We start from the raw sequence: 14,204 nt of genomic DNA, 5'->3' as shown, positions 1-14,204 counted from the left end.
TTCAGCACCGTTTCTTATGCTGATGTCTTTCTGGAAGCCCAGAAGTTAAACATAAAACTTCCATAAGCAAGAACAAGTGGCATATGGACAAATCTTCCAAGCAGACCTATGGCCTTTGAATACTGGAGAGCCTCAAAAGCCTGTAAAGGATCTGTGCATTCTGGGATTTACATTTTTATTTTCTTCTGAAGAAGCAAATTGCGGTGGGCCAGCCGTAGTTCATGGTCACCCAAGTGAACTGGAAAGTTCCAGCTCACCCAAAGGAAAAAGACTGCTGGAAATATCCATTGCTGGAAAAGAGGTGGGGTGAGTAATTCGTATCAGAAATTGGTCACATTATTGGAAATGCTGACAAAAGCTAAATGCATAATAAACTACGGTGGTTCCCAGCACTGAGATGCTTTGAGCCAGCAGGAGCTTTGCTGTCCTTCAGCCCCAGGCCACTGACAAAGAAAATAGAAACTGCTGACAAAAATAATCATTAACTGTCTTAATTAAACAACTGCAAAAAAGCTTTGTCATCAAATATCCACCTTCCTTTTGTCAAGAAATGCTAACACATTTGCAACACAGGGGTTGGAGAAGAACAATCTCTCAAGGTCAGACTTTGATTGCTTGAACTGATTCCCATTTGAGACTTTGAGGTGCTTCACTTGGTTGTTTCCATGGGATGGAGCTTCACCCTCAAACCGTTACCTAGGCTTTGCTCTTCCAACCTCTTTCCCTAAAGTCAGCTGGTGTATTTAAGGCAAGAGATGCTTCTCTCTATGAATGACGTTAGCAAAATACGACTGGCAGTACTGACTGTGCTGTGTCCACAGAGGTCACTGGCTTTGAAGTCCTCGTTAAACACACTTTATTTGTCTCAGCTCATGTCAATGTGGTGATTCACCCTGTTTCTCTGTGCCAGCAAAATGAATGAGCACCATTAACGTTTTACATAGAGGTGCAGAGTGCGTAGTTAAATACTTTCACACAGGCACTGACGTCACACGAGGATGTTTTACTTCACCTCTCCTTGGCATTGCCCAGGACTTCAGTGGGAGACAAAGTGTACGTAGATGCAACACAGGCCTTATGTGGCCCAGCAGCAGTACCCTACATCACTGAGATTTTACTGGCAGTGCTGCTTCTTAGATGAAAGCTGTACTGACATAGAAGCAGAGCTCAAAATGTTGTCCAGATCAGCAAAAAAGGAGGTTAAATAATTAGCTATAAAAAAAGCAAAACTAACGAGGAGCCAGGTAATGCCTAACTTGATGTGATATTAGAAAGCAGAGGAATCTAAGCCAGGCAATTTACATATCTTGGCAGCAATGTGCAGCTCAGTAGGAATGTCTGGAAGGAAATCACATCCACAGTCAGCACAGCAGTGTTAACCAAGACTTGAGCCTCAAAAATCTGCAGCTTAAAGTTCCATCACTCAGGCTCCAGTTCATATGTTATTGCTATGTTAGCAAATGGGTGGAAAATAAGAAAAACCCTCTGAAGGTCCAGAGAGCCAGCCAAATTATTTTGGATGCAAACCCCTTGCGAAGAATGCTGTATCTAATTAAATTAATTTATTGCAGAAAGTGCAGAACTTGATCAAAGGCTCCTCTATAGTGGAGATATAACCTGCAGACACCTTCAAGGAGCTTTAAGTACTGCATCAACAGCAGTCTAACCCAGCAGCACCAGGGAGTAACTACCCATGTACTTACCTTATTCTTTGAATGGGTTTTGCCACTATTTTGAACATGCACCTGCTGCTGAAGATCTACGGTTTGGATCAATATACTCTGCATTATGGCCACAACAGTGATGGCAGACTGGACTTGGGGAGTTCATCAGATCCGAGCCTCCAGCATCGTCCAGTAAGGGAGAGGCACACAGCAGATAAGTGCTAAAAATGAAAGCAGAGGATGTGTAGAGGCCATCCTGCCACCAGACAACTGGAAGAAAACACAGAAGGGATGGATGCAAGCCACTCAACAAATAAAGCTGGAAGGGAACATTTATGGGGTTTAAGCAACTCAGAGGACATGCAAAGAGCAGCTCAAGCTAGACAGGGATGACCAAGAAGTTGCCTCAAGTGCCTGATGGTGTGGGAAGCATCCAAATTCAGACTCTTCAATGTCTTGTAAGTGGGTAAATAGAAGCACTGAAGACAAAAGGAAATAATTCTTTTTTTGGATTGTTTCCGCTACTATCCTTCACTGCTTTCAGAGCTAAATCTAAGTGACTGAACTTCAGCTGGGTAAACACAAACCAAACCAAAAACCAGCTTGCTTTTTGAAAATTTCACCACTAGCTGCTCATTTGCAACTAGTTTGACGCCTGAGCCTATGCTGTGAGAGTTTAAAACCTGTTGGATCCCCAAGAACATGTCTGCATGGATGCAGCCACACTCCCGGCTGCTTGAGCAACCTGCCTGGTCCTGCTCACTGTACCCCTCGAGGTGGACACGGCCAGAGCTGGGAGCAAAAGGCTTCCCCAGCACTGCTCTGCGTGATGACCCTTGAGAAAACGCGCTTTCAAGGGCAAATGCCGTATCTTTTCTTTCACCTCTTTAATCTTATCAGTGCTGCCTAAACCTGGTCTAACAGGCCATCCAAAGGACAGCGATTGCCTCAGGGGTGGACATGCAACTGCAGAGAGACTGCCAAGTATGCAGATGGTTGTTATCTGCAACACCATTGCTGTGCAACAGGCAGAGCGGCCACCTCCTAAGGAAGAGCAGAGCATGCTCCAAGAGCGTGGTGTTTCTGTCCTTCAGCCTTTTGAATTTGCCCTCTGCAGAGGCTGCCTTTGATCAGAGCATCACCAGAGCCTCGCCAGATTAAATTCCGCCCAGCAGATTCTCAGCTGTGGTAAATCAGCACGGCTCCCCCTGGGTGGATGGAGTTATGGCGTAACCCCCCTGTGGAGGATCCAGCCCCGTCTTTCATCCAGCTTGAGCATTAAGTGATAAATGCAGCTAGTTTTGAATGCCTTTGTCCATCTTGCTGGAAGAATGCTGATTGTGAAATGGGAATTCGCAATGCTGACAATATCCTGAGGAAGGGCTGCGGAGAAAAATTACTGCAAGCAAACCAGACCAAACCTTCTCCTCGCTTAGAAAATTCACAGCATCCCAAGGAAGTCACAGCAGGAAGGCAGAGACCGACAGCATTCGAACCCTCCTCTTTGCTTCATGAGGAAGATCTGTGGGCAAAGGGCACCTGATGCTGCAGAGGCAGTTGCTGGCTGCTTTGCAAGACCCTGAAGCATCAAACAACCATTCTGGCTCCAGGCCAGGATGGAATCGTTGCACTATAATAGTTGGATGCCTGTGCTGTTTTCTCCTCACATTTGCACTGACTCTGGACACGATCTTCTCCTTTCTGCTAAGCTCTGGTACTCCGTTGGCACGTTGTATCACCAAAGTATAGCACTGTTGGGCGGAAATTATGCCTTGTATGGAATACGTAAACAGAGACCCTCTCTTTCTCTGCCCACTCCGCTTCTCGTTGTTTGCTTGCACCTTCTCCCATTTCTGAGAAACTCACCCTCGGCTCAGTTCCTCTGTCTGCAAAGTCTTTCATCTGGAATTAAAAATACAGTCGGTGCAGGCAATTCCTAAACTCGTTGTGAATATGAAGAGGTGAGAAGTGAAAACCAACTTTCCACCAAGTTGTCTGGAGCCCACTTCTTGTATTTTCTGCCCAAGTGAAAAGGCCATACACACAGCTCCAGGGAAGAGTTACCTTTCAATGCCTTTCACAGAGCTCTGGTCCTCAGGCTTTTCCTTTAAGATTTGAGCATCCTCAGGAAGAAAAAAAATATAACACAAACCAAGGTGAGAAATGCCGAAAACAGCAAGTACCAAAGCAAGTAGCTCAAAAGTAACACCAGATGATTTTGGCAAGGCAAGACCTTTGCTTTTAAAGGTCACCTGCTTCTTTTGCAGAGCTCAGTGTGGATCTCCCACACCTCTTACCCCAGGTCCTCTCTCATAACAGTCCTCAAGATGCCCCTGTGCTCCCCACTGTCATGGGGCAGGCAATGCCCACCAGCATTTTTTTCCCCGAACAACATCATGTCTTCCAACTCGGATTTGCCAGTGGTGACCTGTGGTGTCAGAGCATAGCCAGCTCCCAAAATACAGAGGCTTTGTATAAGTACAGATAAGTCTGCAGGTGTGACAATGGCACAGCCTTTTTATTCCCTTGTCGTTGCGAACACCAAGTGAGGTTGAGGCATTTCAAAAGACTGAGTGAAATAGAATAAAAGGAGACAGAATAAGTACAAGTGATTATTGCACACAATAACCAAAGGAAAAATAATATTTTTCAGTCTTCCTCCATCAAGTACCTTCGATAGGAAAACAGTTAAAGTCCAAACCTTTCTCTTTTTTTTTTTTTTTTCCCCCAAATAAGCGTCATAGTCTCTTGGCAGAACGAATTTTGCCCTGAAAATTTCACTGATCCCATTCAGTTAAATTCACAGATCTTTTAAAGTTCTCCAACATCATCAAGCAAAAAAATAAACACTCATGATGTTAAAAGTGCTGCAAGAGACTGCTTGATTGGGGGAATTTTCCTTATTCACTCTCAGCCCTGAGCATATGTTTAGCATTTTGGTGTCCATCGGCAGCCGGGGACCAGCTGGAGCTGGGATTGCCCTGGCTCTGCTCAACAGACACCAACCATCACCGAGGCTCCCTGGATGCAAACGACGAGGTAGCTGTTCTTCAAAACACACAGAAAATCCTTCAACTGCCTGCAAAAGACACAGCGTGACACCAGCACAAGATCACTAAATGAAACAGTCTCCTCAATTCGGAGAAGGGGAACAAGGCTGGTGAAGGGTCTGGAGCACAAGTGTGGTGAGGAGCGGCTGAGGGAGCTGGGGCCGTTCAGCCTGGAGAACAGGAGGCTGAGGGGAGACCTGATCGCTGTCTGCAACTGCCTGAAAGGAGGTTGTAGCATGGAGGGGGTTGGTCTCTTCTCCCAAGTAGCAAGTGATAGGACAAGAGGAAATGGCCCCAAGTTGCACCAGGGGATATTAAGCTTGGATATTAAGGCAAATTTCTTCAAGGAAAGGGGTGTGAAGAACTGGAACAGGCTGCCCAGGGCAGTGGTGGAGTCACCATCCCTGGAGGTATCTGAAGACACGTAGACAAGATTCTTAGGGACATGGTTTACTGACAGTGTTAGGTTAATGGTTGGACTTAATGATCTTGAGGGTCTTTTCCACCCGTAATGATTCTATGATCCTATGAATTTGACATTGATCGGAAAGGAAAACCACAAACCTGGAAGAAATGGAGGGGAAAAAGCAAGGAATCTAGATCGCAAATTATTATTTGTGAGGTATGAGCAGATATAATATATTTCACACATCGCAAGAGACTGAGAGAACTCAAATTTAAAGTCAGCACAAGTCCATTTCCTAACACAAAACTCACAAATGCTCTTCTCATTTCTCTGAACACAATATTCCTCCTGCAAAATCATCAATAACCAGCCATTTGTCAGACTTCAGACCTTCCAGTAATGCATACAATTTCCTGAGAAGTCAACATTTATTTTCAAGTGGCTGAGTCAGGCCACAGGTAATTTACAGGCTGAAGTGAGACATTTTGAAAGCTAATGTGTAACTCTGGATGAAATCCATAGTGCCATGATGTGTTTTAGATAGCAGTAATATTTATGATGAATGATTGTCATCATTTGTTGTGTTTATGTCTCAGTTACCACGTTATGTCATACACTCCTGTGTAGTCAAAATCAGTGTTTTAATTTTAGAATTGTCTCACGGCACACTGCGAAAAAAATGTATGAAGTATAAGTAGCATACTTATTCATCTAGCATGTCTCTCCATCAACCTTATCTTTCTTATCTTTAAAGAAAACTATAATTGGATAATCTTTACTTAATGTAAACTTCTAAAAGCTGGGAGCCATTTCAAGATTACACAGATAAACTATGGCTACCTGTGAGAACATGCTTCAACATTTCTATGAATTCAGGATGGATAAAATCAAGTGTCTCCAGTATTTATGAAACTATTTTGGCAAAGAGAGGACTGGAAATTTGTCACACAGCCTTCAAGAAAAAAATGATAACTTTTCTGTAGTGTTCATGTCTTTCTTATTACCCTGTGAGCCTGTCAGTTAGCTGGAAGCAAATAGTGGTTTTAATTTTCTGTTGTTTGCAGACAGAGTGTTGTCTGGCTCCCAGGTTAACTTTAGTACTGTCAGCTGCAGAAATGAATATATTTTCAAAGTTCAGATCGTTTGATTTTGGTACACTTTTAACATGTACAGATATTCTTTGCTGTCTAGTTGCAGAGCTGCCTGCAGAGAAATCAGCCTGACAGTGGATTATCCCCCTTCCACTGTGTAGCAAGATGCAAACTATTACAAATATTTTCATATTTCTATGGTTTGAGGCATCAACAGCCACAGAGAAAATATGCCCTTTTCAACCAAGTTCCTACTTGTGTTCTCAATTGAAAGAGGAGCTAATATATTCCTGGCAATACACAACCCTTTTGTCTTACCATGATTAATACTATGTCTGAATGTTGGAGAAGGACACAGATTTGCTGTCACAATCCAGTGACTCGTATGAACCAGAGTGGATACTGCAGCCGCCTGCTGCTTGTTGTTTCTGAAGTGCCCAGCTTTGTGTACTTTTCCTCCCAGAAAAAAAGAGGTTTGTGCTCCAGCGCTAGGCTAGGGAGATGTGTAAGATCTGTGCTGTTCGCACACTGTCTCCTGTGAGCCCACCATGAGCAATTAAGAAGCAATTAAGAGGCAATTTCTGGATAAACTACATAAAGCCTTTTGGCAATTATTTCTGTTTTCCTGATTAATTTAAACTCTTTTCTCCTCTTGTTGCATCAAGCTTGGAAGCCAATGATTAAGAGGTACAATTTGATTTTATAGCTTAATATTAGTTCTCAGCTACTGTCGTAGTTGCAGTCCGCATAAGGGGATCACTAAATAATTAAAAATACCTAAACAATATTTAGATTCAGCCTTGGAGCAAACCTCTGTCCCCCCTAACTAGCAGATCCACAGATTCCAGACGCTATAGAGACTGAAGTAGACAGCCTGTATAAATATATGACCAAAAAAAAAATCATATTTAGTTACAGAAGAATAAGTATATAGTAGTTTCCAACTGGTTTCACTGTAGTCTGTGGGTCTCTGGGGTACACTGGCTTCTTCTCAATGGTCCACAAAACTTAAGAAGAAAAGTAAGCCTATTGTCAGTAGGCTTCAATTTAACTATATAAGGGGCTGAAGCTCTGCTGGAAAAAAATATAGATGTCTGCAAATGAAAAAGATTGAAAACCACTGACTGAAAAGCACTGGCTATTCTGGCTGCATTTTTTTTAAGGAAGACTGGAGTTACACTGTAAAAAAATTCCTTCAGAATTATCTATTTACCTTTCACTAGTATCGAAGATACATTTGTGATTTGCAAAAAAATTGCCATCTTGGGCATTTGACTTCATGATCGTTAAGGATCCCTTACAACTTGAGATATTTTATGTTTCTATGATCTTTCAGATTTAAAGATGATGCACAAATGTGAAATAGTGCTGTGCATGAAACGGAGGGTGAAGACTGCCCTTAGGCAAGGTGGTGGTTTGGAGGACCAAGGCCTTCAGCTACCATGGATCTCCCACCTTGGACCACCTCTGGCACTTCCAGCCAGTGCCCGTGGGCTCAGGGGGATCCTGATGCACTCTACACCCTCACAGCAAAGCCTTGAAGCCTCTCCCACCTACAGAAAGAACCCCCACAGGCTGCTAAAATGGGGTAAAATCTCTCTCCCTTCAGCAGCTGAGCATCCAGGATCCCTCCATTATCAGCCCAGAGGGCACCATGAGAAGCAGCTTAAGTTTAAAAAGTCATGTTTTGGAGGCATCTAGCTCTCTCCATTGACCATAACAACAGCTCAGGTCCATCAGGCTCCTAACGCAGGTGCTTTGCTAACTTCGCTTGAAGTTATGTGGGTTTTTTAACCTAAACAAACATGGGTGACAAAGCGTCACAGAGGCAGGAGATGCTCAAAGAGGGTGGGGAGTTTCCAGAATTACACAGTTAATGGCAAATCTGGGGTAAACCTTGGGTCTTCTCCATAAATAAAAACCTTTGACCTGTCGGTGAATCTTTTACAAGGTGCTCAGGATCAGCAGTATCTGGCATCCAGTGTTTCCAAATGCTTATTAATGATTCATTTGATCCATTGACCTAAAGCAAAATTAGCTATGAAAAGCATGGCAGAGCCAAGCGGGGCTTGCAGGGCTGATTCTCAACAATACTTCCGTCCCCCAGCACTTTTCTGGTCATGTTTTAGATGACTTGGGGGTTTCTTTCAGAACAGATATAGTTGACCGGTGTCAAAAGTACATGCAAAAAACCTGGGGCAAAATGCAACAGAGGAGGGGGAGCATCACCAAGTTCTGCATCGTAAAAAATACATCGTTAAGTTCTTCCTATAAAAGGATGATAAAGAAGATAATTTCTATTCCAGGAAGAGATTCCAGCATTGAGTTCACTTCTCTTCTAAGAAGCCTGAAGGATGTTTGTCTGGTTTAGGAAGAAAGTGCTCTCATTTATTCAAAATATTCATTTGCCCACCTCCCCAGTGCCACCAGGACCACTGCCTGCCCCTGCCCACCACAGCATCCCAGTTCAGCAAGGGCTGGCGAGGCTCTTTGCATGTTGCAGACTGCGCTATAACTTAAGCAATCAATTCCCTCCCTAGGAAAGAGGCTGTTAGAGCCTCACAGTGTTCCTGGAATGTTTGGAAATACTTGTCAAAACACAACTCTGGTTTCATCGTTAGTTCTATTAACATTCAAACATTTCCCTTGTTGATTAAAGGCATTGGCTCCACACAACATCTTAAAGTCAATACCTACCTGCCTCCTATCCAATTTCTTATGTAACTGCTGCTTTCCACACCATAAATGTTTTTCTCTTAATGATGAATGAAATTATTTATGCCACAATTACTACGCAGAGGCCTTCCAGGGCTGACAGAGGCCAAACCTCCCTGACCACAGGTTGCATTCTTCATTATGTTTGATCTGGACATCCAGCATGCTGCGTGAGGGGAATCACATTTCTGCAAAAGCACAGGACCCCTGAGGTAGTTATCACTTCATTATGACACGGCTGGACATGGTCCCACAAGCCAAGCTGCAGATCAGGAGTTGGTATTTGGGAAGGCAGTTCACCTTCCTGGGCTTTGGAGTGACCGATTGTACCATGAGGATAATAACACTTAACTATCCCCTATGCAGTTGTCTCTGTTTATAAAGTACCCTGAGACCCTCCATTGCTTTTCCACTGTAAAGCTGCTGGATGTGCACATAGGATCTGGAATGCATATGGGTGTTGCTTCTTGTTTCAAAGGCCAGTAAAAGCTATAGAGCCACCCAATTCTGTATTTAATACACAGATACATGTCTAAACCACCAACCCTACCTCTGCAGCTGAATATGCCCAGAAAATAAAACCACCGCAGGAATTGCAAGGAGATAGCCATAGAAATCAGGGTCTAGATGTGGCTGGGCTGCAGTGAGACACAGCACCGTGTCAGCACTGTCTTTCAGGAGCACATAGGCTGTATTAAAGTAGAATTAAGAATGGCTGACGTGTCCCTGTATCGAGCCTTCCCCTGAAGTAAGACAACATGCCACTGAGAAAGAGCTTGCCCCAAACTCATAGTAATAATGCCCTAATATTGAATAAAATTCTGCTGTCCCTACTGGATGAAAGCCTTCAGCTGGTATTTATTTTAGGATGTGGCTGTTTATTCTGAAAGCTCCCATGCTGCTCACTAAGCATCTCTTTCCCTAGCTTGGAGTGGAGCAGAGAAGGGGAAAAGCCTCTGGAGAAAGGAGGGTAAGGATGTAGCCACCAGGCCACACAGCAGGGCCAGGACTTGGGGAAGAATCCAACATGCGACATCTCCAAACAGTTGGAGATGAGGGGTGTTTCCGTACCCCCCTGCCACGGGGGGGCAGCCAGCTTAGACAGGCAGCGGGAGGCAGCTGTGCCCTTCAGTGGTGTCTGGTCACATCCAGGAGACAAGACTTCAAGTATGGCCATTGGGCTCCCAGCGGTTCATCTTGTGGCTTCTCCTCATGGGCATCAGCCTGCACAGGCGCATTGGGTATTAAATGAGCTGTGGCTTCATTTCAAACACCCCCCAAAGTGTCCTGCTGCACCCACAAGCGCAATGCTCCAGCTCATTTGCTTGAAACGTCCTACATGGTGATGGCATGAATAGGTCTGGCAGGCAGAAGTGGTCTCTGTCTCCTCCTCTCCAAGCTCCAGAGCATTGCCTTGGTTTACTCCAAGGACAGGGAACGCCCAGCCTGCGCTGGCGGTCAGCGGCACCTCCAAGAGCCGCGTGTGACCCCAGTGCAGTCCCCAGGCTGCATGCACAGCTACTGTGCTGAGTCAGCATTATTTCAAGGTCTGATTTTAAATCTTTGCTTCTCATACCCTCCACAGGCTCGTTCCATTTTTTTTTCTTTTATCTCCACTTTCTCCAATCATCTTCTTTGCTCTCCAGGCTGACAAATTATTTTACCTCTGCCAGCACACCCCTGTACGTAGCTCTTGCAGAACAGACTCGGTGTGTCTCTCCGGCTCACTCGTTCCTTCTTATTTCACTTCAAATCAAACAACTCACCCCTTGCAGAGCCCTTTATTCCTCATCTGTCTGTGCTGTTCAGTGGGAAACAAATTCCACAGGACGAGGTTGTGTTGCAATGAGCTTGCAGAGGGTGCAGGCACAGGGAGAGCCTTCACGGAGTCGCTTAGCCTCTTGCAGTGTTTACCCTGACAATCATTTGGATCCTTAATCTTAGCAACAATGACTTTCGGCTTGAAATTCAATAAACCTGCCCGGAATTGCAGTCGTTTGGGCTGGCTAGCTAATAAAAAACGGTTTAGCCATTCCAATGCACTTTATTGATATAAATGGATAGTGACATGAGCTCTGGAAAAAGTACTCCAGCGTCTGCATCTACTGATGCTATTTAACCCCTGGATGCCGGGGATGGGCAGCTCATGCTTCTACTCACACACACTGACACTGATCTCTGAACCAATATTTCCATTCAGCCTCATGTGAGCTTGGAATGATCCGTCGGGCCAAAGGAACAGCTTGTTACAACGCTGTGGGGCTGCGATACTCAGTCTGGCAAACAAGTTGGCTAACAAGTCCTGGTTTTGATAAGAAATATTTGGCAATATTTATTGTGTGTACCTAACGCGATATGATTCAGAGACTCACGTGCCCACATCTGTGATCAAACTTGCCCAGCATAATAAAACTTGCATTGAAGTTTCATCTACTTCATCGCTTTGCTCCAACTCAGTATTGATTCAGGAATCACTTTCTGCCCGCTAAGGAAGCAAGTTCTACAAGGATGGGGATGTATGGAGGTGCCAGTCCCCAGTATCGGTTTTGCAAGACCCTCATTTTACCCAGCACTGCTTTAGCTCAGCGCTGTCCTTTTGCTTCACTGTCTGCTTTGATAGAACAGCTGAGATGCACAGGAGAGCACCTCACAACACTGCACAGGAGAGACTGCAGGGGAAGGGAAGGGGTTTGTGCCACCGTACCCGATCTCATCACATGCCCTCCTCCAGCAATGCCACCAAAGGTGACTCATGAGGAGCCTCAGCCCCAAGGGCTTTCGGACAAGCATCCCACAGCCTGTCCCATCCCCATCTTCTGGACAGAGAGGCAGAAGGGTCTGCTCGAAACATTCACGCCTGGAGCCAATATTGCTGACTGCAGCCTGGGTTCAACTTATTTCGAGACTATCCGCAGGTTGCATTTTCAGAGGGAGAGATTAGCAACCTCCCTCCCAGGCAGGGTTTTGGAGAAGCAAGAAGGGAGCGAGGGGTTTTAGCCATGCCAAAGCCCCCAAGGCCTGCAAGGACCCCCAAATTTCTTCCCAGGACAGCTGCTCTCCGTGGTTGAGTCACTGGTGGGGTCTGGGCAGATGGAGGTGCCGTGGGAGTGTGATGGTGACAGGCTGGTACACTAAGAGCGTCACTGAACGCGTTGTATTTCATCTGCTTATCCAGGAAAGTGCAGCCACTCACCATCCCTGAGCTGCCGAAAGGGGTTTGATTTTCATCACTGACAGCTCTGGATATTAAGGGGATAAACAAATATAAAGTTCTAGGAAGGGAATGTAAATAATAAAGGGTAAAAGGAGAACAAACACAATGGCAGCAAGAGTATGCCGGCATGAAGAGGGGAATCCATGCTCCTAGCTTGAGGGGGGAGGAAAACTTTGGGGCTAATATGCATCTTACGGCATAGTAGTCCTAAAATAAATGCAATTGTGCTGTGCAGGATTTACTAGTCTATGTACATGGATTTTTTTATAGTAAGAAAGTGTCTGAGACATAGTCCAGAGCTGTAGTTTTTGCTGCACAGCACTACATCCCAGGTTCTGGTACAGTGGCCACCACAGTGATGAAGCAGCATCTGAAAATCTGCATTTAATCGAGTCTGTGCTCCCCAGCCCCAAGTGAGTGGACTGCACCAGAGGTTAATAAACGGGAAACTTAAAAATATCCCACTCTAGGGAAAAGTGCGAACCTTGAAGTGCTTCATACAGGACTATCTCAATACCCCATTGATTTCCTGTTGTAAAGGGCTTCCAAATGTTATAAGCTTTTAGTTTTCCTCTAAATGAAAACCAGTTCAAAACCATTAAAGGGTTGAGCTGACTTGATCCAAGATGCAGACCTTTACATCTCCCTTAAAACTCCCCAGGTTCACATGGATCATTTCTGTCTTATTACCCCACTCCAGTAGCATCACAAAAGCATTTGCCTTCACCTGACATGGAGGAACAATCACTGTGGTGCTTCTGAAACGCACTCACAGTAAGAGAAACCACCCTGAATTCTCACGTTTCTATTTTAGCTGTGATCTTGAGAAAGCTCCTGAACCTTCTTTGCTGCCTTCCTCTTGGAAAATGGGGATCATAATAGTAACAATAATGGGTGTTGGTCTTACTCTGTTGACTTTACATGAGATCAGAATTTGGCCCTGCTTTTGCAAAAAGTCGTCTTCAAAATAACGACGGCAACAACTCCTGATGCAGTGTTATAATTATGCTGCTGTTGTCGGTTTTATTTTTATCGATTTTCTGGCACCTCCAGCACAGCTGTTCTGAGAGCAAACATCGTGCAGTTTGACACACTGCCAAGCCACCTCTGTGACGGTGAAATAACCACATTTTATTTATATGTCTGCTTTCCCCCCCATTGTTTTCATTTAAACCCACGGTGTCACTGGCGAGGGTCTCCGCTGACATGTAGGATTTCCTCGCTGCAGCCCTGTCTCAATGCTTCCCCACACAATGCGACGGTATTGAGATGTCAGAGTCTCTGTGCCTGATAAAGGTGTCAAGACAGATCCCGATTGCAGCGCCAGCAGCACAAACTCCGAGCCCTCCACGGCAGCCACGAGCAATCCCCACCGTACACGCTCACTGAAAGCCAAACCACACTGCCCCGACTTTTCCTCTGACCCAAACAACCTCAGCTTGACTGTTACGCAGGTCGGGTTTTTGGGTCGCCTGTGCGGAGTATTTTCAGCTCTGATAATATTTGCATCTATTTTTGGTGAATGAGCTGCTACGTCAAGGGGGATTAAAGCAGAGCTGTGACTTCTCTGTATGAAGCAGCTTGGATTGCTTGTCAGCAGTAACTGATGCATGTCACTTAGGCAACTCAGCTGTGTCGGGGGGCTCTGAGATGACCACAGCGTCCCAAATCAGAACTGTGACAGATCATCATAAATGTAACTAGATGCAAGTGACATCTAATCAGATTTTATTGAAGTAGCTAGCCGAGTTAGCGACTGCAAACATACAGAGTCAATGGTAGATGCGACTACTCCCATCAATGAAAACCAGCAAGTCTGTGCGTTTGGTGGGTGAAGTCAGGGTGCTCTAAGCAGGCTGGTGGCTTCACTTCGGGGTCCAGTGTGGCAACCCTGCCAGGGGAGTGGATGCGTTGCCCATTCGCTGTGCAAGTCCTCAGGCAGAGCCGAAGCTTTGCCTTCGGTTTCTGTGCTGCCCCCCGCACTCACGGATCCCCCTTCAGCCCACCCTCACCGCCTCTCTTCAGAAGATGCACTGTTAGAGGGCCAGAACAAGAAAACACACG

Source organism: Caloenas nicobarica, chromosome 4 (assembly GCF_036013445.1).
Source record: "Caloenas nicobarica isolate bCalNic1 chromosome 4, bCalNic1.hap1, whole genome shotgun sequence".
Taxonomy (NCBI): domain Eukaryota; kingdom Metazoa; phylum Chordata; class Aves; order Columbiformes; family Columbidae; genus Caloenas; species Caloenas nicobarica.
This window is presented reverse-complemented; position numbering follows the sequence as displayed.